This window comes from Eretmochelys imbricata, chromosome 9, assembly GCF_965152235.1.
Source record: "Eretmochelys imbricata isolate rEreImb1 chromosome 9, rEreImb1.hap1, whole genome shotgun sequence".
Classification (NCBI taxonomy): domain Eukaryota; kingdom Metazoa; phylum Chordata; order Testudines; family Cheloniidae; genus Eretmochelys; species Eretmochelys imbricata.
In genome coordinates, this window is record NC_135580.1 from 60,247,580 (window position 1) to 60,268,912 (window position 21,333).

Sequence of the window (21,333 nt, forward strand, 5' to 3'; positions counted from 1 at the left end):
GCGACTTACGATGTTTCGGTTCCAGCTGCTTCTGCAGCTGTGGGCAGGTCTAGCCTGGGTTTGCAGCCTTCCACACCAGAGCCGGTCCTGCTGCCGACTCTCATTCCATGCTGTGGCTGGTGCCATGGCTGCTTGAATATCAGTCTACTGGCTTTTAAAGTCTGGTTCTTTCACACACAGCTGGTGCTGTTCTGCTGGGGACCCAGCGTCCAACCAGCTTTTAGAAGTGGCGCTAACAAAACCTCCGAACCCTGGAAAGTCTCTCCTTTGGAACAAGGGTTGGCTCTTTTGCCCAGCCAAGCACCAGGCTGGCAATATTGGCTAGTGCCTGACCAGGGGCCAGGTTCGATGTGTTCTTTGTTATGTCCCTTCTGTTAGTCTCTCCTTGGTTTTCTTGCATGGGGCCATGTGATCCAGGACAGGAGAAGTTGCCCCACAGCCCTTATGTAGCTTAAAACTCTGCTTAACTTTTCCTTGTTTCAAACAGGAAGAGATCTCTGGACCTTGCTGATCAGAAATCTACCTCATAGCCCAGCCTCCAGGGAGCAGGTAGATTGACTGATCTGGGGGTAGTCTTAGTGCATGGACGGCTTAGCGTTAGGATGGAGTGGGCAGAGCATGGCTCACCTGGCTGGAGGGAGGTTCCTGCCTAGTTTCAGGGGTGGAGGGCAGAGAGAGAGGCTGGTTTGGCTGAGATGGAGTGTAGTGTGACGTTTGCACTGGACCGTTGGCTGCTGTAGAGTCCTGTTGCTAGGCTTTGAGGATGCTGGTTTGGAGCCAGGCAGCCTGTGGACCAAACCCTGCCCTTTTCTAACCTCCCAGTATTGTCCCTTGTGACTCGTCTGGGTTCACTTGATGCCTCCTTCCCACCTGCCGGCCCTCAGCTATCCGAGGTGCCCTGGTTCTCTCTGGCAGCTTTCTTGCCTGGTATAGGCCCCTCTGAAGCTCATTAAGCAGCCTCCCCAGCTCATGGCAGTCTGCCGAATGCCATTGTTCTTTGGGGTGAGTCAGGGCACGGTGTGCATGTGTCCCCTGAAGCTATGTCAGATGAGATCTGTGGCTGGCCGATCAGCTGGAATGGTAACCTTTTATGATGTGCTGCAGAGCCTTGAATGCGCTGTGCTGAGGGATACTTTTCATTGACACTGAATTGCCATCGGGATCAGCAGAAGATTGATACTTTCTTGCAGGCACAGGGTGTATAAAAGTGAACCTGTCTTTTCTTCCCTTTCAGTATTCAACATTTATGGTGACTGCCTGCCTAATGAAAGGGTGTCTGGGGTGGGGGGGTAATAAGGAAAAATTATATGCCACCTTGAGCTACGTTGGGAATCAGAAAGGTGTTTTCGTTCCCTGTCTCTGGTCTAGGCAGCTTTCCCTGCCACAGAAGGCCCAGTGCTGTCTGCCCATAAATTGCAGTGTGTGATGCACCAGTTCAGAGCCAAGGGAAGGTTTCTATTTGCTCCTGCTGGCCCAAGCTGCCGATGGCAGGGTGTGGGGATTCACATCCCCATTCCTGCCTTGCTCGGCAGCTAAGCCCAGAATCATTTTAAGCAGACAAATTGCCTTTTTCAGGTTGATGTTTTTCAAAGGCACGTAATGCTGCCCCCTGTGTGCTGACCCAGAGTGTTCCCAATGGGGGGTTGGGGGGGGCTGCTTGTGACAGAAGCTGCCTCAAACAGATGCCTGCACACTGTAGATGGATTTTAACATTTGCAAAACAGGGGCCAAGCTTTCCAGCTGGCCCTGTCGCTGTTTAGATGGGATCGTTGTTGGAGACTGTGCCGCATCCTTTAACTCGGAGCACACAAGCCATTCATGTGACGTTACACCTGATGAAATTGCACTAATTACATTAGGGTTCCGAAGAACTATACCAGTGACGGGCAGGACGGCACTGCAGAGAGCTTGTCTGGGCAAGTGGAAAAGGGGAGGCCGGCACAATTAGCTGACAGGCCTAGGGTTCGTCACCTGCGTTCCTCTCTGCTGGTTGTCAAAAGCAAAACCCAACCATGTCTATCAGTGTGGGCAGTCGCTGTCCTGTGCTAAGTCCAGGAGCAAAGCCTGGCTCCTGCACTGCGGAACTCAGGCAAATCAGGCTCCTGCACTAGAGAGCTGTCCCCTGTGGATGGAAATGGATCCTCAAAGCTCCCTTGTTGCATCATGGCCTTTGCCTCCCACCCATTAGCAAGCACTCCCATTGGTGAAAACGCCTGGTGTCATATGACGCTGCGACAGTTCCAGCCAATCTAAGCCCATCCAGCCTCTGCTGTCCATGGTTGGAATTAACATAGAAATGCTTTCTGCCTGTCGGAAGCAGGTGGCAGGATCGGAAGGTACCGGTTCAAGTCACTGCGGGAAGTTCATTTGTCATCTGTATTTCTGCCTCTTGCAGAGCTCTGCGGCTGCTGGATGTTTTTATCATAGTAAATCCATTGTATCTGACTTGGGATGTGGTGAAAATCTGGTTACAGTGAAACCTGTCATACTTTCTCTTCATATGTAACTAACTGGGGTTTGGGTTTTGTTTTGTTTTTTGGCAATTTCTTTGTTAATGTGTATATATATAAATATAATATAATATATATATATATACTACTGGCCGCGTCTCTGTATGAAGGAACTGCTACCACATCTGACTTAGCACTCATTCTGGTAATCTCATCTTTGAACATTATAACAACCTTAGAGGGACCCCTCACTTGAGCTGAAGACACAGAAGTCAGTCATGTTAAAACCAAAGGCCGCAGCTCCCGGAGCAGGACTCCACTGCTCATCAGTTTCACGTGCTATCTTTTCAAATCACCTTTGTTCTGTCTGCTGGGCCCTCTTTTCTCGACTCAAAATCAGCTAGAACTCCAGAGCCACATCGCCGGCTGTTTCATGTCGGAGGGAGGGGGGAGAATGCTGTTATGCGAACTAGCAATCATGATGCCTTAACGAATCCAAAGCTCCAGTAGCCACGTTGGAAAGTGAGGTGGCCCTGTTTAGACACTTCAGTGAGTGAGACGAAATCACAGCAGTAAATTAGATAATCACAGTGGAGACAGTCACAAGAGTTTTTTGTGGGGCAAACATAAAGCTGAGATTCCAGGGCAGGACACAGATATTGTATAACCAGGGGAGACGAGGGTCTCCTGTTATAATCCTTCACAACAATCTAGGTGCCTTTCCCAGGATCCCTTCCTAGGGGCAAGAGAGACCTCAACTGAGCTGCCCTATTAGAAAACCCCCACAGCCTGGCCATGTAGGGCTGACTGGGCAGGATGGGAGTTGGGGGGGAGCTGCTCTTGCAGGAGAGCTCCATACTGTTTGTTAGACCTACCCAAGCACCTGCTCTTGTGGGCGAATCAAACTGTGGCAAGCTGCTGGAGTTTCTAGAACTGTGAGCCCCTGTGTTACCCCTCTCAGCCTCAGAAAGTGAGAGCATTGCTGCTGCTAAGCTACCTGTCAGCTCCCTGGCATGCCAGCTTATCTGCCATGGCAGCAAACTCTTCAGGACTCTGCCCGCCCAACCTGGCCTAGCCAGTAACAATCAGTGAACCCCAGATACTGAGTTCCTCAGAGACGTCAATGTGCAGTGCTCAGCCTCTGTCTGTAGCGCTCACCAAATCTTATCAGATTTGCTGCTTCTTTAAAGAGACCGTACATAGCCACTTACTAACTTAACAGGAGCTGACAAACCCTCCACTTCAAACAGAGCACTGAGTGGGTTTATGGTTAAAGGAAAACAAGTTTATTAACAAAAAGGTGGAGGGTTAAGTGATACCAAGTTGAAAGACTAAAGATAAAAATGGTTACAAGCAAACAAAAGTAAAACACACTTCTGTGACTAACACTCACCTCTAGTTCTCGTTCAAGATGGGTTCCCTACTTACAGCAACTTCTCCAGCGAGACTGAGTGGGATCCACCCTGACACAATCAAAGTTCTGGTTACTTTAGTACTTCAGGAGACAGATAACCGAGGAGTTTGCTTCCCCTCTCTGTATAGCCCAGTAACCTGTGGACATGGGTAAAGTGCCTTTCTCTTGCTGCATATGGATGCCATTCTGTCTGGTGTAGACTCCAGGCTGGTTTCTCCCTTGCTGGTGATTTTTACAGTGCAAATGTTCTCTTCCTGCAGCCCAACACAAATGGCTAGCGCACTGAATTTGGGCACACTTGGGTTGGCCTTTTTCCTTTGTCTAAAGAAAACCTGTTTCTCAAAACCCCCTGACATTTTAGTCACATATTTCCAGCATATCTGTGAAGTTCCATGTGGGTTAACCATATTTGCATCACAGTGAGTTAGTAGTTTTCCAGTGGTATATTACATGCCACCTTTTGGGTAAGTCTGTATCATCTGGCATTGACCTGTGCGCAGGGACACAAACACCTACCTACCCATATATAGTGGTAGGTAACAAACACTTCCATCCTAAAGCAGAGGGTCTCATGCTGTGGCAGGTGCCATGCTGGGGGGACTGTAGGGAGAGCCAGCCCCGTATGACCAGCCATCTTTCTCCCAGCTGCTCAGTCACATTCAAAGAAGGTTCAATATGTGCACATATAAAATATCCCCATGTGCCTTGTCCCTGCCAGTGATCACTGCCATGGGGCTGGTGTAGGCTTGTGAAAGTGAAGGGGGGCTCTAGGAAACAACCTCGCCATGAGCTGTTTCATGAAAAGGGCTGAGAAAGGCTACCAATGAGCTGTGCAGACAGCCCAAATTATGGCCCTGTGCCTCTACTGTGGCCAACGGGCTTGCATGGGTGGAACAGAGCAGAATGGGGCCACTGAGTGCACAAAGAGCACGCACTGCTTCATAAGCAGGTCTGCACAGCTGGGCAGCAAAGGGGCGTTCTGCACCCACTGTGTGGCACCAAAGGGGTGGCAGATAGGCAGAGTTTTAGTTATCCAAATTGGAGCACAGCCAGGTAACAAGGGTCTGCAGCCCCCTCCTCTCGTGGTAAGTGCCAGGGATTCAGGTTCTCCATTGTACATGTCCTCTGACAACCAGCAAAACGGTGCCTGTAATGCCCATGCTTGGGGCCTAGCTCAGTACTGACCCTGTTCCCTGCACCCCACCACGCTTAGCCCGTGTGCTGAGAGCTCCCTGCCCCAAGTGGCACGGTCCCTGAGCTCAGCAAGCGGATCAGAGCAATGCATCCAGATGGCCCAGAAATGGAGGACTCAGAGGGTGTCATGCTCCCTGGGGTGCTCTGTGTCCATTTGAGAGGGGGCAGTATTTGGTCTGCCTGTGCCCAGCTGCTGCTGATCAGTGTGGAGGAGAGGCAGAGTTGTGGATTCATCCCCACACCTCTTCTCAGGGGGGAAGGGAGTGGCCTAAACTTGCGGGCACTCCCCAGCCATGCCGGCACTACTGTAGGACAGAGTCCTAGACCTCTCCTTTGGGCACATTCCAGGCCTTGCACAAGCTGTCTTGCAAAGGCTTAGCTTTGCACTCTGAGCTGGGGACAGCTTTCCTTGGACACTTGCCAAGGCATATGACATTTAAGGTGCCATGAGAAGCAAGTGCGGGAGTCTGCGTGAGCCTTCAGTGTCTGGGGCTGGATGTCAGGTGTGGCACCTGAGCCCTCAGCCACCGGGCCGGTGCTGTGCAAGATCAGAGGACAGGTACAATCTGGGACATCATGCTCCATGGGACCAGGCTGGCCACTGAAGCCCAGCCTCGTCCCTTGAGCATGCAGAACTGAGGGGCTTGGCAGCACAGGGTTGGCACAGAGTTGTGTTCAGCCTTTACAAAGTAAATGCCCCAAACGGTCAGGCCTGGCTCCAGTGGGGAGAGGGAGGTGTCCTGGCAACTTGTGGTTGTGAATTGCCTGACAAAGCCTAAAGCCCTCAGATTTCAGCCCTGGGCACTGGTCTGGCAGCGAGCAGCTGCTGGCCCATGCAGCAGTGACAATACGTCACGGCACCTCCTCCGTAGGCCTATCTCTCCCAGCTTCCTCATCCGCTCTCTGCTCTCACCATGCACGTGAATTGCTCTACAGACTTGACACCTAAAAGGCTTCCAGCCACACCACAGCCCCAGGCTGCAGGGCTCAGAGCAAGGACAGGATGTCGGTTTCAACAGGCATTACCAGCACCCAACCCCGTGATACGGTGGACGTGTTCATGTGCCAGGTCTCAGCTTCCCCAGACTGACAGTCAGTGTTTGGGGGATTGGAACCATGTGGGGACTGTTTGAGCATGTGCATCACAGTTCCCCAGTCGGATCCAGCTTGTGTAGGGCCTCTGCTGTCACTGCAAGGTGCACTGCACAGGGCTTGTTCTGAGCTAGGGTGTGCCTTTTCTTGTTGCATTGGGGATGTGAAAACCCAAGCAGTTGTTCTCAGCGTAACTATGGCTGCACTGCAAAAAGAACCCAAAACCTGCGGCAGCACGTCCCAGCACCCAACTCCTCTGACTTGGGCCACTTTAGCAGCTGCAGATGACATGCAGGGCATGGCTCATACAAACATGCAGTCCAGAGGGACTTAACTGCACATGCCAACGTAGGTTGCCAGGCACATCCATTTCACCCTCCTCCTTTGAGGCCCTGGCCCACTGTATGGATAAGCCCAGCACTGCTGACGGCTTAGGGTTTCCTTTCTATATAAGAACCATCTGGGGCCCAACCCCATTCCCATGACGGAGATCAAGAAAAAAGGGCCCAGCGACTTCAGTAGGAGCCAGAGCAGTTGGAATTTTTTGATGAATCGAGTGAGGCTCAGAGCAGACACTTCACCAGGGGTCCTATACATCCCAGCTAAGAGCCCTGACCACAGAGCTGTTCTGGGGAGGGTCTCACATGCTCTCTTCTTTGTCATTAAAACTGCCCAAAGGCTCGGTTTTGTCCCGTTGGAGACTGGGAAAATGTTTGAAATCTCCAAGATTTTCATAGGATGGAAAAGCAGCTCTGGCCGAGCTCTCTCATAAAACCGGGCCGCCTGCGGGAGAGAAAAACGTGGCCCCAGCTGCTGCTCAGTGAAATTATAGCCGCAGAGGCACTAATCCCAGCCCTGAGTCAGAGAACTCCGAAAGAAGAGTTGGGCATATGTCGGTAAATGGCAGTGTGTAAAACACATGACACTCCTGTCCTGGGCTGTTGTTACCATGGTTGCTGTGGGGGGTGGGGTGGGGGCAAGTGTAATTAAACAGGGCACATGGCTAAAACTGAAATATTGAAGCAATATACAAAACAACCTGGGAGTGCAGAATCTATCTGCCTGCCTTTAATGAATTCGATCACTGCAGCCGTCACGCCAGGAGAACATAAGACAGGGCCAGGAGTTTAGCGACAGAAGAGATGTGACAGTTCCCATCCCCCAGGGGACGATACAAGATGGCTGCATTTACCAGCATTTACTTCAGCCCTGTTTTACATGTGCCAAACATGGTGACTTCTGGCACCTCCCTTAGGATCGGGCACGCCAGCTAGTCCATCTCACCACCAGCAAGTCTGGCCTGATTACACTTTAAATGTGCCACTTTCCCTTTGTAAACGTCACCCCAGCTTTCCTAGTTATGCCCCTTTGTACTGCCTGAGCTAATTCCTCTCCTTCCCCTGGGGCTTGCACGACTCAGATAGCTGGGGCAGCTCATCACGTCAGTCCGCCTAAGTCACTGCATGACCAAGCAATATACAGTCAGTTCTTTAAACCTCTCCTTGTGAAGCAAGCCCGCCGGGCCCCGGGCACGGCTGCTGCTCTTCCCCGAACCTCAGAGAGTGTTTTGTTGACAGCGGTGTTCGGAGCCCAGTGCAGTGGCCCAAGTGGAGCTTTACAGACCTAACTGGCGAGGGCTGACTACCTCCCTGCTCCACGATGGGAGGGTACCTTTGTATCGGCTACGCAACATTCCATGAGCTATTTGTGCTGCCAGTTGGCCTTAGAGACACCTGCCTACTTTACTGTCCTTCGGCATCTCTGCTTTTGCAAGTTCTCCCTGCCACGGAGTCTCTTTTAGAGTCTTTGACCCAGCTACATTCTTCTAAATTGATGCTAATGTTCTGCTCCCGTAGCTAATCTCTCAGAGCCCTTTGGCTGTGTTTCTAAATCTAGATTTAAAATTTGCCCATGATGGAGAATCCACCACGACACTTGGTAAATTGTCCCAGTGGTTAATTACCCTCAGTGTTAAAAATGTACACCTCATTTCCCATCTGAATTTGTCTAGCTTCAGCTTCCAGCCATTGGATCATATTAGACCTTCCTCTGCTAGACTGAAGGGCCCATTATTAAATATTTGATCCCCATGTAGGTACTTATAGCCTGGGATCAAATCACCCCTTACACCCTCGGTCTGGAGCATGAGGAGAGCAACTGTGCAGCTGGGGCCCACCAGACACCATTTGCTGGAAAGCTCTGAGCTCCGGCAGATGGTGCGCATGCATGCCCGTGTGTGGAATACAGCTAGCGACCCCACAGCTCAAAGAACTTCCACTTACAGGAGAGTAACCCCCATATATTGAACCTGGCCTGTGTTGCTGCTGACACCACCTGGCAAAATGGTTACAAAAGCAAAGGAACATTGGCGGCTAGCTGGGGGCAATGCTACTTCCTACACCACTAGCTGAATTGCAGGTGTACTTAGCCATCTAATTGCACATCACAGGCAATGTACTTACACCTTCACTATGTGATTTCTTGAAAGCCAACTCTGTCCAGCTGTAAGGCTTCCTGCTGTGTTACCCGTGGAGCAGCAGAATAAAGCCTGAATGATGGTGTGCTTGGAACTACGTCCCTTGTGCGATGGAGGACTGAGCAGCAGGAGGAATCGTTGAGGGGGGGAAGTGTCCTGGCACCAGCTTTGCATTGCTAAGGCTTAATGCACCACTGGGAGGCACTCGGGTACGGGGTGATGAGTGCGGTGTAAAAGCCTGCCTAGAATCGACCAGACCGAGGCGCTGGCGTTTGGGAGGGCAGCCGCGTGTGTTTATTCAGAGGGGGGCTTTCTCTCAGGACCAGAGCAACAGGGACAAAGCTAATGTTGCTGACTTTTCACTTGTGACAATTAAGCCATTTGGGGTGAAGTGAGACACCCCCCCTCCCCCAACCCCACAGTGCTGCTGATCCCAGAATGGAGCTGGGGGAGGTGCACGTTGCTCCTTACTGGCCAGGGACGCTTTGCTGTCCCTGTACCTAGGCTGGGGGAGGCCCAGAAGGGCTGAAATGCTGCCCCAGTGGCTCATCTTAGTGCCATTGCCAGCGTGACGGGAAAAGAAGAGCTGCCATTGAGAGCTTCTGGCCCTGTCCTGCAGGCCCCCAGGGCTCAGAGGGCTGGAACAGGGGCCAAACTCAAAGGTTTGGGGGTTTCCAGCTGGTGAGCTTGGAGCCTGCCCACCTCGGAAGTGGCCGCCCAGGGATGGTCATAGGAGCATGGTGAAAATGCTGCTGGCTGGGGCTGCCTGCGAGCACCTGCTGCAGTGACAGGCCCAGCCAATGGTGTACAGCCTGCATTGCCTTCTCGCCCGGCCAATCAGTTCCCTGGGATGGTGGGGGTAGGTCTATGGCCTTCCTCTCCCCTGCCCCTCTCAGCTAGCCAGCGGTGGTTGTACAGCAACGATGGGAAGCTCCTTGCTTCCTCTCCACGCCCCCTCCCCCAAGGCTCACTCAAATCCAGGGTGGGTATTTGATCCCTACATGGCTTTCTGAGTGCTGCCCTTCGGTTCTGGCTAGATCCGGACCCCCAGGGGCACGTGCCTGGGGGACGCGCACAGTGGCGCAGCAAGAGGTCAGCACTGGACTGGCAGCTACAGCACAACAGATTTGCTTAGGGCGTGGGGAAGGGGGTGTCACCAAGGCTTCAAGATCCATGACTGCTGCAGGAGCAGCCGCTGCCCGAGCCTCGCCATGGGCACCAGCTAGAGTTGCCATCTTGGAGTTACACAAAATGGGGGTGCCTAGGATGAGCCTGAGCCCATAAATCTGGATACCTGGCCCAGGAACAGCAGACTCTCCCTAAAAGTGTGTGTGTGTGGTGGGGCTATCAGCACCTGATCAGACACCACCCCCCTGTGCCACCCCTTCCCCCAAGGCCCCACCCCCCACTCACTCCTCTCCACCCCCTTCTCCCCCATCACTCACCCTTATGGCCAAGGTCCCTGATCCCTCCTGCTCTGGCACCCCTGACCTAGCATTGCATCCTGAGCTCCTTAGTGGCTTTCCCACATCAGCTGCCTCTACAAAGGGATGATCCTGGAAAAGCCTTGGCAAGTGCCAACCCTTAGTCCAGCAGCCTGTGTTGCGTATCTATAAATGGTAGGTGTGACCCAGGGTGCCTGGGGGCAGCCCTCACTGAAAAGGCCAAGATCAGGGCAGGCTACAAAAGGAGAGCAGATAACCATCCGTTCTGGGAGTATCACTGTAGTTAGACTCACCAATCAGTCACAAACTCTGCTCCTGATCCCACCCCCCACTGATTATCAAGAAGCTTAAAAAAAAAAAAAAAGTCACACAGCCCCCTTTATTGCATTCCAGGCTCTGTCTCCCAATTAGCACACAGGTCCAGTAAAGTAGGAAGTTACTTAAAAACTCTACTCACTTATACCAAATGGTCCTTTGGGCTCAGAAGGACCAGCCACATTGCCCGGTCAATATTATGTGGCAAGGCATCTTCTCAGTCTCACCAACCTCAGCTGTTTTTAGCCTCAGTGAGACAGGCTTGGGGTAAAACAGTCCCTCTTGATTGCACAGGGGCAGTCCATCCTTCTCTCAGCCAGTGTTTTGGGCTTGTTTGTCTCCCTTATGGGAGGGAATGTAGGCTCCCCTCCTAGAGTAGCTTACTGCTACTCACCTACTGGTAACTTAACTCCTTCTCTCTCCCCTCCCACTCCACAGGGGAGGGGTTTAAAAGATCTCAGACAGCCCTTAGTTGGAATCAGCTGATCCTAATTGGCCTCAGGTAACTCCCTCTCATCTGATCCTAATTGGCCTCAGGTAACTCCCTCTCATCTGATCCTAATTGATCTCTGGTAACCCCTTCTCAGCTGAACCTGATTGACCTGTAGTCACCCCTCCCCAGTTGATAAGGAGGAGAGCCTTTTAACCTTCTGGGACTGTTTTCTACCCCATCCCCCCTTGCAGCTGTTTGTGCTGAGTTTATCATAATTAGTTTGGATCTTATCCATAATATCATGCTGCCAGCCAATCCTTTAGTATCTAAAACTAAAAGGTTTATTATAAAGAAAAAAGGAAGAATGAGAGTTAAGTGGTAAAGCAATTAGGTACATATATAAGACTACAAAGTCCATATATCAGGTTCTTAGTGAGTTTCCTGTCTTGAAAGTCCCTCTGGAACACATCCAAAGCATGGATGGATCATTCAGCTGCCCTCTTTATTCCTTTTGCCATGTGGCTTGTACTTCCTGTGTCCCAAACACAAGCTTCACAGCAGATGACATGGAAAAGCCTCTGTCCACCAGCATGCTCCTAAAAGTCCTGGTGACTCGTAAAGTGTAGCCCCCTGGCTTCTTTCAGTGGGTTCTTTGTATAGCTGATGACCCTTGATGGGCCATCAAACAGGCTAGGCAGTGCTAATGCCAATTGGTCTGGGGGTGTCACCGAGAAACACAACACAAGTTTTGAAATACAGATATACCTAAAACTCACAATACAAAGGTAATACAAACACATAAACAAGATCATCATACTTGGCAAATCATAACATCTTCACAGCTACCATACACAGCACATCTGGTCAGATTCCTTGCAATTTCACAAAGTGTTCCACATATTCCATATACCATCACAGTAGGGAACAGGCCAATAATCGCTAAAAGTTTCCCTGGGAGGAGACGCCAGCTGGTAGAAGGAGAGAATAAACGCCCAGTTCTCCAGGGAGGAAGCCACAGAAGAGTCAGCTTGGGCTTGTTGAGCAAAGTACATTGAGAAATATTTATAAAGTGGACAACATATGGTGGAAACCAACACTGTAAAATTAAATATTTCTTACCTTATTCCTTTGCTCAGGGCTTTTTCCCATTAAACATTAAAAGCCAGCACTCTGAGACAGGCATTGAGATTGTATAGCTGCCTTTGTTATTGGGACAAATCTACAGCGTGTGTAATATATCAAACCGCGGTACAAGATGGAGTTGATACACACAACTGAAAAGGTCTTTTGCTGGGGCGCTAATGACACTTCAGTGTTTCTATGCCCTAGCATGCCTCAGTCACCTATCTGGCAGAATCTTACTAAACTGGGTCAGCATCATTAACTGCAGCCAAAGCACAGAGAGGGCATGGCCCTCTTTTCCAAAAGCAGCCTGTGACTTCAAGGCGGTGGAGGTTTGAGGTTCCCTGCTTTACACACCTAAGGCCTCATTTTCAGAAGTGCTGAGATGCCACAAAACCGGCGGTGATCATTGTGTTGCTATTTACTGGGGGTGTGGGTGGGGGAGTTTTTTAGCCTGCATTGCAGTCAGACTAGATGATCACAGTGGGCCCTTCTGGTCTTTGAATCTAGGCATCTATGAGCCGTCCTCCCACCTGTTGCCTGCAGTCCATCATGTAGATGGGGAGCTCTCTGGGGCAGAAACTGCCTTTATGCAAGGCTCTACATGGACATGTTATAATGTCAGGGTGCCTAGACAAATGAAGCCAATGGCACCTCTAAACCAGGTCCAGCAGGTTCTCTGCTGAGTACCTAGAGCATCAAGCATCCTGAGTTAGAGGACAGTTGAGAATTTGGACCTGGGTGTGACTCAAGATCATGGACAAGTGACCAGAAAAGCTGGGAACAAAACCCCACTACTTGACTTTGCCCTTGGTTCCCAGTCCTACCCAGAGAGTGAGTATGCCTGACAGCTGGGTTCAAGGCCCGATGTAGGGTCTGTGTGAGACAGTGTTGTGGGGCGGTCACACACCTCCCTTTGTGAAGATCATAACGTCTCTGTGCTCAGATTGTGACTGACAGTCCTGAGAGGAGACTGCTCTTTATGTCCTGGTGCCATGGGGCAGGGATAGAGATGGTTAACACCCAGGTCCCATGGCAGGGACTCCATGCTGCTGTGTTAGAATCACCCCCGCACAATGGGACATGAGATGCATGTATGGCATGACCAGTGAGTCCATGGAAGGATTATGACCAGAATGTAGGGCCCCAACTCCTGGCCCTGTTTTAATCATCATGTATGCTGCCATCCTAGCTCTCATCTGACAGATCCCAGCTGTGTTGGACACTGTGCAGCCCTGAGTGTGTGTGTGAGAGAGAAAGAGAGAGCTGCTGTGTCTAAGTAGAAATGTGCAGATCACCGAGCATCACTGTGTACCTCTGCCCCCAAGTCCTGTGTTAGGGGCGACAGCAGCCAGGCTCTGTTGGCTCTAGAGAAAGCCCCTATGCAGTGCAGAATATGCTAACATGACATCTGATTGCTTAGTACAGCCCTTCCTATAAGGAGAGCTTGTGAACAGAGAAGCTGAAAGGCTGCATGTGTTTGGAACAAAAGAGAGACGGGCCAATTCATTGAAATGAAGTGCAGGTAGCAAGAAGGGGAGCGACTTGGCATTCATAGCACCTAGGGATAGACCCACACTTCCCTCCCTGCTCTGGTACCGGACTGGGGGACCTGCTCTCCAGACAATAACGTTTAAATGCTATCTCTGCTCGGACTCTAGTCTGAGGAGCTGCTTTCTGCTACTTTGTAGGTAGTGAGACTCAAACTGCTCAGATCCAGTGGGTTTTTTCCTTGCTTATGCACTACAGCAAAACATTTCTGCATTAATGATTCAGGCCATACAATCTGTTTAGGTTATGCTCTGGGACACGAGCACTTTCATTCACTGTCTCCCTGCCAGTTTGGAAAGCTCAGCATAGTAAGCAGCCAGCTGTTGTGATTCACACAGGACCAGCCAGCCTATGGTCCTGGTGGGGGCCTCTCCCATGGAGTCAAACCAAAATAAAGTTGGCTTGTGTCTTAAATCCAGAGAAGAACTTTAGAATTCTGTCTGAGCTATTTCTACTTCAGACTCAAGCAACTCAACAAGCCACCTACAACAAAGTACCATTATGGGGCAGACAAACCGATGGGAGCTAGAAGAAGGGGAGGGAAAAGAGAGATTACTTACCTTCTGCAGTAACTGGAGTTTTTCTAGGAGTATGTCTGCAGAACTGGCTTTTATCAATTGAAAGTTTCAGTCATAGGCCTCCAGCCTGTCAAGCACTTTAAGAAATCTTTCTTCATGCTCCTTCAAGGTTCTTCCAAATATAATCAGGTCATGCAAATAAACTAAGACTTGCAGTAAGTTCATGTATCCTAGAACTTTCTCCATAAGACATTGAGATGTTCAGGTGCTTCAGAAATCCCTTGAGGCATGCATTCAAATTGATAAAACCCTAATGGGCAGATGAAGGCTGTCTTCTCCTTGTCTTCTGCTCCCAGAGGGATCTGGTAGTATCCACTTTGAAGATCCAATACTGAGAACCACTGGCTTCCCAGTAAACAATCTAAGGCATCTTGGACTCAAGGCATGGTGTACTGGTCAACTACAGTACAGCTGTTCAGGGTGCAGTAGTTGATACACATTCGGATTTTCCCACTTTTTTCCGGACCTCCACAATGGGTGAGGCGTATGGGCTGCAGGACTCAGTAATGATGCCATTTGCAATCAGCTTCTGAAGATGATGTTGCCTGTCTTCCATCTCTGAGAGAGCAATCCTCCTAGATCTCTCTTTGAAAGGTCGGGATTCATGTAGTCTGCTGTGCTCTGCCCCTTTTGCACATCCCACTCATGCAGTGAGAATACCTGGGCTTTTTCACAAAGTTTCTTCCTCAGGAGATCCTTCCACTCCTCAGTCAATGGCAAATCTCCAAAGTCAAACCTTGCAGGGATCTGTTGCTGGAACTTGAGTTTCATACTAGGGTCTGACAATGGTTTCAGGATCAACATCATGGCTTGTTTCATTAGCAATCAATATAATCACCTTTTCCTGAGCTCCAGCAGGTAGGGTTATGACTCCACTGGGGAGCAGCACTCCTTCAGGGAGCTCTCCTTCAGCCGGCTGCTCTACCATTGCCAATGCCCCTCTACTGCCTTGCAGTCAGGTACTCATGACAAGCACTTCTTGCTCCACCCTTGCAGGTGCTACAAAGGGAGTCGTGACCACGTACCTCAATGCTCCCATTGGTAGCTCAGACATCTCCTTTTTAGTGCCCTCAATTTTTCTATAGGCTTCATCACAAAGCGTATGGAACATCAGGGTGTTTAGGTGTTGGTCCCCAGCTTGTTGTTTGCAGTAATCCATGAGCACCTTGAAGACACTGAAGTTGGTCCCTAGCAGCACAGACACATCAGAGATTCCTTTAGGGTCAGACCATATTAAGGCTGTGGTGTCTACCTCTTCTCTTACCCCCGCAACCTCCTCTGGAAATTCCAGGTGCACTATGACATACCCTTGGTTGGGGTATTCATTTATGCTGAGGCCACACAGGCCAAGGCCTGTCAGTGGCTGTAAAGGCAGGTGCCTAAGCATACATTGGTAGAATGATTGAAATATAATCATCACTTGAGATACAGTGTCATGCACTGCTTTACATTCTGTCCCTTCAATCCTCACAGTGACCTGTGCTCGAGGCCCTATCATCACAGCTGGACAATCTTTTCCAGAGGAGCCTTCAAGTCCTGTGGGCCTGGGTGGCCCCTTCGGCAGTTCCTTGACCCCTCCCAACGGGTCCTCAGCTTTCCATACACTAAGGAGGGGTTTTCTTCATTACAACACTTGGCAGCACTGTGTCCATCCTGTCCACACCGGTAGCAGAAGAATTGTCCTTTCCCCCTTCACCTGGATGGGATGGTGGCTCTAAATGCTGACTTCTCCATCGCCAGAGCCTGAGGCTCCTTTTGCCTGGAAGTCATAGTTTGTTCAATGGTGCTTTGCAACTCAGCTTTCTGTTCTGTTAGGACCTGCACTTATTGGGTAAGTTCCTCTCTGGTGCTCACCATCAGTACACTGGCTGTCCACAGGGGTGCTGTCCTGGCTGGCTCAGATGGTTGGGCTTCCCAAAACTCACTGGCAGCCTGCCTTTCTTCCTCCTCTCTGACCTCTTATCAGCTGGGAGTAACACAGGGGATGTTCCTGTCGTTTTCTTAACTGAAGATGAAGTAGAATCAGGTTCTGATATTGAGTTCCTCTTACAATTTGAGCTGGTCTGGTCCATCTGTTCAGCAGTCACTGCTCTCTTTTTGAAAGCTCCCTGAAGCAGTCTCTCCAGTCTCTGTATGTAGGCTGAAACCTTCTCGCCCCTTTGCTGTTGGGAATTAAGGAACTTACAATAACTGTCCTCAGAGCCCTCTACGCTCCCAAAGGTGTGCTTGAGGGCCTCTATGCAGTCCTTCACACTCAACCCAGGATTTGTGACCAAAATTCAGGGTGCAAATCACATCTAATGCTGGGCCCCTGAGGCTCTCTACTAGACATCTTCGCTTTTCTGCATCTCGTACGGCCCACTTCTGCAGCATTTCAGTGGTATGTTCCAACCAGGGTTCAAACTCCTCTTCCCCACGTATTGGGATGGGACCCCCCAGCAAATAACTTTCACTTATGATTGGTGCTTGACGTCGCATGGGACAACACAACCTTTTCCAGTGTTTGCTCCAGTGCTTTTGCCCAATCGTTGCCGAGGCTGCAGCTCCCGCGCTAGGGGCTGCTGAGTCAGGGCCCAACAAACCTGACATATTAGCCATTATACTAACAGTGATTGCCTCAACATATAAAGAGAATTGTTTTCCCAACGTAGTGAATCACTCAAGATGTGCTTTGCGAGGGGTACTTACCCAGCATCCTGGACAAGCCCCACAAAATGTAACCCTTCTGCCAGGCAGAACCAGCAGCAACCAGGGCTGGGTTCAATATCTAGAGATTTCTTTCCCTAGATACAACACAGAACCAGCTAGAGCCTCCACTCAGTAACCTGGGAAATTTACACAGCACCCCTGGGCCCCTCTGAGCGGCAATACCTCCTCCACTCACGAGCACGAAGTCTGAGTGTAGAAAAGAAACTTTTAATAAAAGGAGGGAAGTAACTCAGCATTAATTTGGGAAAACACCACAAACAGGGTTCATAAACATAAACCATGAGCAAAAGACCCACCTCTCAAGTAAGCTGGGCAGAGTCCTTTTCCCTTCAGGTTCTTAAATCCAGCAACCCAAAAGTCCCTTTAACCTCCCTGTCCCTTCTCTGTACCCCACTCACAGTTGCTGTCCTTAGTCAGTGCAGACTCAAAGTTCAGATGTGCATCCGCAGAGTTTGCTTCCCATCCTGGGTGGAGGTAAGAAGGCACCTTACTCACTCTGCTGCTAGGGCACTTGCCTGCCATCCCTCTCTGCCAGCTGCCCTCTTGCTCTGCTCACTGCCTCACCAGCCACTTATTTGCCATCTGTCAGTCACCTTCTGCTGCCACCTGCCACTCTACTGTGACCTCTGCAAATCAGTCTCTTAGTAATTTTCAGTTCTTTACAGGCTGGGTAGAGATTTAAAAAATTATTAAAGTTAATGTTTAAAATCAAATTTACACAAGTTAAGAGGGAAGGCACTGTACATCTGCGGTCGGGCTTGGGTTATGGGGGATTGCATGTATCGGTTACAAGGTTCACGAAGTACATACATATCACATAACCAGCATAGATCCAGATTGGGGTGTGGGAGTTTTTAAAGTGTCAGTGGATAAGTGGGCTTGGGTACACCACCCATGGAATGTATGAAGAGTCCAAGTCAGTATTGGTGTAGAGAATAAGTACATGGGTGTGGTGCGTCCCTCGGTTCGTCAGGGAAGTAAGTAAATGGGTTATTTCTCTGGTCAGGGGTCTCGGTTACTCGACCTGGTACTGGCGGTGTCCCGTGATGTGTTCCATGTAGATGTCTCTGGACCACCTGATGGTGTCAGACACCATGAGCTGTCTCATGAGCCGGGCATAGCGTCGATCGACTCAGCACACTCTCAGCAGCGGCTCGTTGTGGGGGTTCCATGCGCCCAAGGGTCCCATGATCAGGGCATGTATGTGGACCTTGTAACCCTGGCCTCTCAGGGTGTTGGCCATCGGGGTGTAGTTTAACACCTTCCATGCTCGGAACTCGTGGATGGCCGGTGACCTGTTTTCAAATGGCACCGTGATGTCTACCATGAGGACCTTCTTCTTTTCTGCGTCGGTCACGACGATGTCGGGTCGCAGTTGGCTGTCTGTCCCGGGGATGGCGGAGTTGATGGTGATCTTCCAGCTGGTTTTTATCAGCTGGTTCTGGATGGCGTTGTGGCGGGCCTGGTGGATGAACCGCCAGTAGGCGAACCTGGTGAAGCTGCCCCATGTTAGGAGGAGGAAATGATCACCGCCACATTGCACAGATCGCCCATCTGAGGAACATTGGCTCTGCCCTGCCTGTGGGAAATATAGATGATGTCAGTGCTGGCCCTCTGGGGAAGGTAGAACCATTTCCTCACCAGCTGCCTGATGGTGCTGTAAGCCTTATATGATTTCAGCTCTTAGTAGTTGAGCATTTAAAATAACAAAAGAGGCTCCCACTGAAACCTATTTAGCTCTTTCTTTGAACAAGAAGAATCCTTGAGCAGGGTTTACAACCTTCTGAATAAAATACCTATCCCCACTCCTCTTACTCTTCATAGGGCTCTGGCATTCAAGCCTCTGGCTTAATGAGGCCCTTTCAGCTAAGGGCAACCTCCTCATTTTGGACAGGTTAAGCACAGTTCTGCTCCTCTTTATTCACAATAATGCCAACATTGGTAACAGCATTTCACTATCCCTGCATTCAGTAATAAGATGATTTGTAACCCACCACCAGCCAAAGTTGATCACTTTGAGCAGCACACCGCTTTATCTGCTGAATATCTAAGCAGAGTAGGTGTGTTCATTTAAATATAAATTGCTCTTGAAGTCTCTCCCCATTACAGCTAGCTGTCAGAGAAGAATTCAGCAGACTCTGCTTACATGTGCCTTTTTTCCTAAGCCTGGGTTACCCGCACAGACGCCATAGCACAGCAAGCATGGAGCCTGCTCAGCTGTACACTGTTGTTGTGAGCATTACAAACACCTTGCACCTTATCTTGCAATGATTGCTCAGCCGAAGCAGGAGCTGCCACGTGGAACAGTGTGATGTCATGCAAGCAGCCCTGCTGGAAACCATGGAGCAGAGCAATTTGCAGATGCTGATGATAGTTGTGTATCATCTGGATATAGTGGTGTGCTGTTTTTAGGCTTAGGAAGCAAGCACTAACTGGTGGGAGTGCATCATTATGCAGCTATGGAATGATGAGTAGTAACTATACAAACTTTCAAATGTGCAAGACTGCTTTCTAGGAACTGTGTGATGGGCTTTCCCCAGCCCGGAAGCACAGCAATACTAAAATGAGAGCTGCTCTGACAGTTGAGAAGTGTGTGGCAATAGCTCTGTAGAAGCTTGCAATGCCAGACTGCTACTAGTCAATAGGGAATGAATTCAGAGTGGGTAAATCCACCATGGGGTCTGTTGTGATCCAAGTTGCTAGAGCAATCAATAGACTTCTGCTAAGAAGGGTAATGACTGTGTAAAACATGCAGGACATAGTGAATGGTTTTGCTGTGATAGGGTTCCCTAACTGTGGTGGGGCTATAGACAGAATGCATATCCCTATCTTGGCACCAGATCACCTTACCAAGGAGTACATAAACTGAAAGAGGTATTTCTCAAGGGTGTTGCAAGCGCTGGTGGATCACAAGGGCTGTTTCACTGACATCAACATGGGATGGTTGGGAAAGGTACATGACACATGCATCTTTAGGAACACAGGTCTGTGTAGAAAGCTGCAAGCAGGAACTTTCTTTCCAGACTGCAAAATAACCATTGGTGATGTTGAAATGCTAATCATGATCCTGGGAGACCCAGCCTACCCTTTGCTCCCATGGCTCATGAAGCCATACTCAAGCAGCATAGACAGCAGTAAGGACTGGTTCAGCCATAGGCTGAGCAAGTGCAGAATGGTGGTGGAATGTGCCTTTGGACATTTAAAAGGTCGCTAGCATTGTTCGCTTACTAGGTTAGACCTCAGTGAAAGCAATATCCCCATTGTTGTTGCTGCCTGCTGTGTGCTCCATAATATCTGTGAAACAAGGGGAGAAAAGTTTCCACTGGGGTGGGGGATTGAGGCAGATCGTCCGGCAGCCAATTTTGAGCAGCCAGACACCAGGGCAATAAGAAGAGCACATCGAGGGGCTCTGCATCTCTGTGAGGCTTTGAAAACTAGTTTCATCAATGACCCACAGTAAAGAAGGATTCTGGGTGGACTCCTCCTGAAGGTCGAAACAGACTGGACTTCTACATAGAGTGCTTCCGCCGACATGCACGGGCTGAAATTGTGGAAAGGCAGCATCACTTGCCCCATAACCTCAGCCGTGCAGAACACAATGCCATCCACAGCCTCAGGAACAACTCTGACATCATAATCAAAAAGGCTGACAAAGGAGGTGCTGTCGTCATCATGAATAGGTCGGAATATGAACAAGAAGCTGCTAGGCAGTTCTCCAACACCACAGTCTACAAGCCATTACCCTCTGATCCCACATATCTATTATGGGGACACCATCATAGGGCCTAATCACATCAGCCACAATATCAGAGGCTTGTTCACCTGCACATCTACCAATGTGATATATGCCATCATGTGCCAGCATGGATGGAGTACAGAAGTTGATTTTACAAGCCCTTTAAGTCAGTAGAAGGGATTCAGTAGTGTAGGCACATACATTATTAACTTGACCTAACGTGGCATATGTCGACCTAACTTTATAGTGTAAATCAGGCTTAGATGTGTGTCCCTGTGGGTGCTCCATTTCAGGTGGGTGCACATGGGCCCCTGTACCTTTGATGGGAGCTTTTTTGGTAGCAATGCCTGTTCAGCCCATGCATGCACTCGGTACATCCTTGTGCCCCATACCATGAATGTATAGGGCTGCATGGGTGAACCACCCTCAGTTCCTTCTCTACTGCAAAGTCCTGCAAAGGAAACTCCAAAGCAGAGGGGAAGGAGGGCAGGTAGTGGGGCACCTGTAAGGACACACATCTCAAAGAACTCCAGTTACTGCACAAGATGAGTAACATCTCCTTCTTATTTAAGTGTGTCCCTTTGGGTGCTCCACTCCAGGTGACCCCCATGGCGTATCCCCACAGTGAAGAGAGAGCTTTGAAATAGAGTCTAATACTGAAGGCAGAACTGCCTTGCCAACTGCAGCGTCTAATCTAGAGGCGTGAACCAAAGCACAGTGGTTGGAGAAAGTTTGTACTGAAAGTCCAGCTTGCAGCTGTGCAAGTTTCAGCTACTGGAACATTCTTGCATAATGCCATGGAAGCACTCTATGCCCTT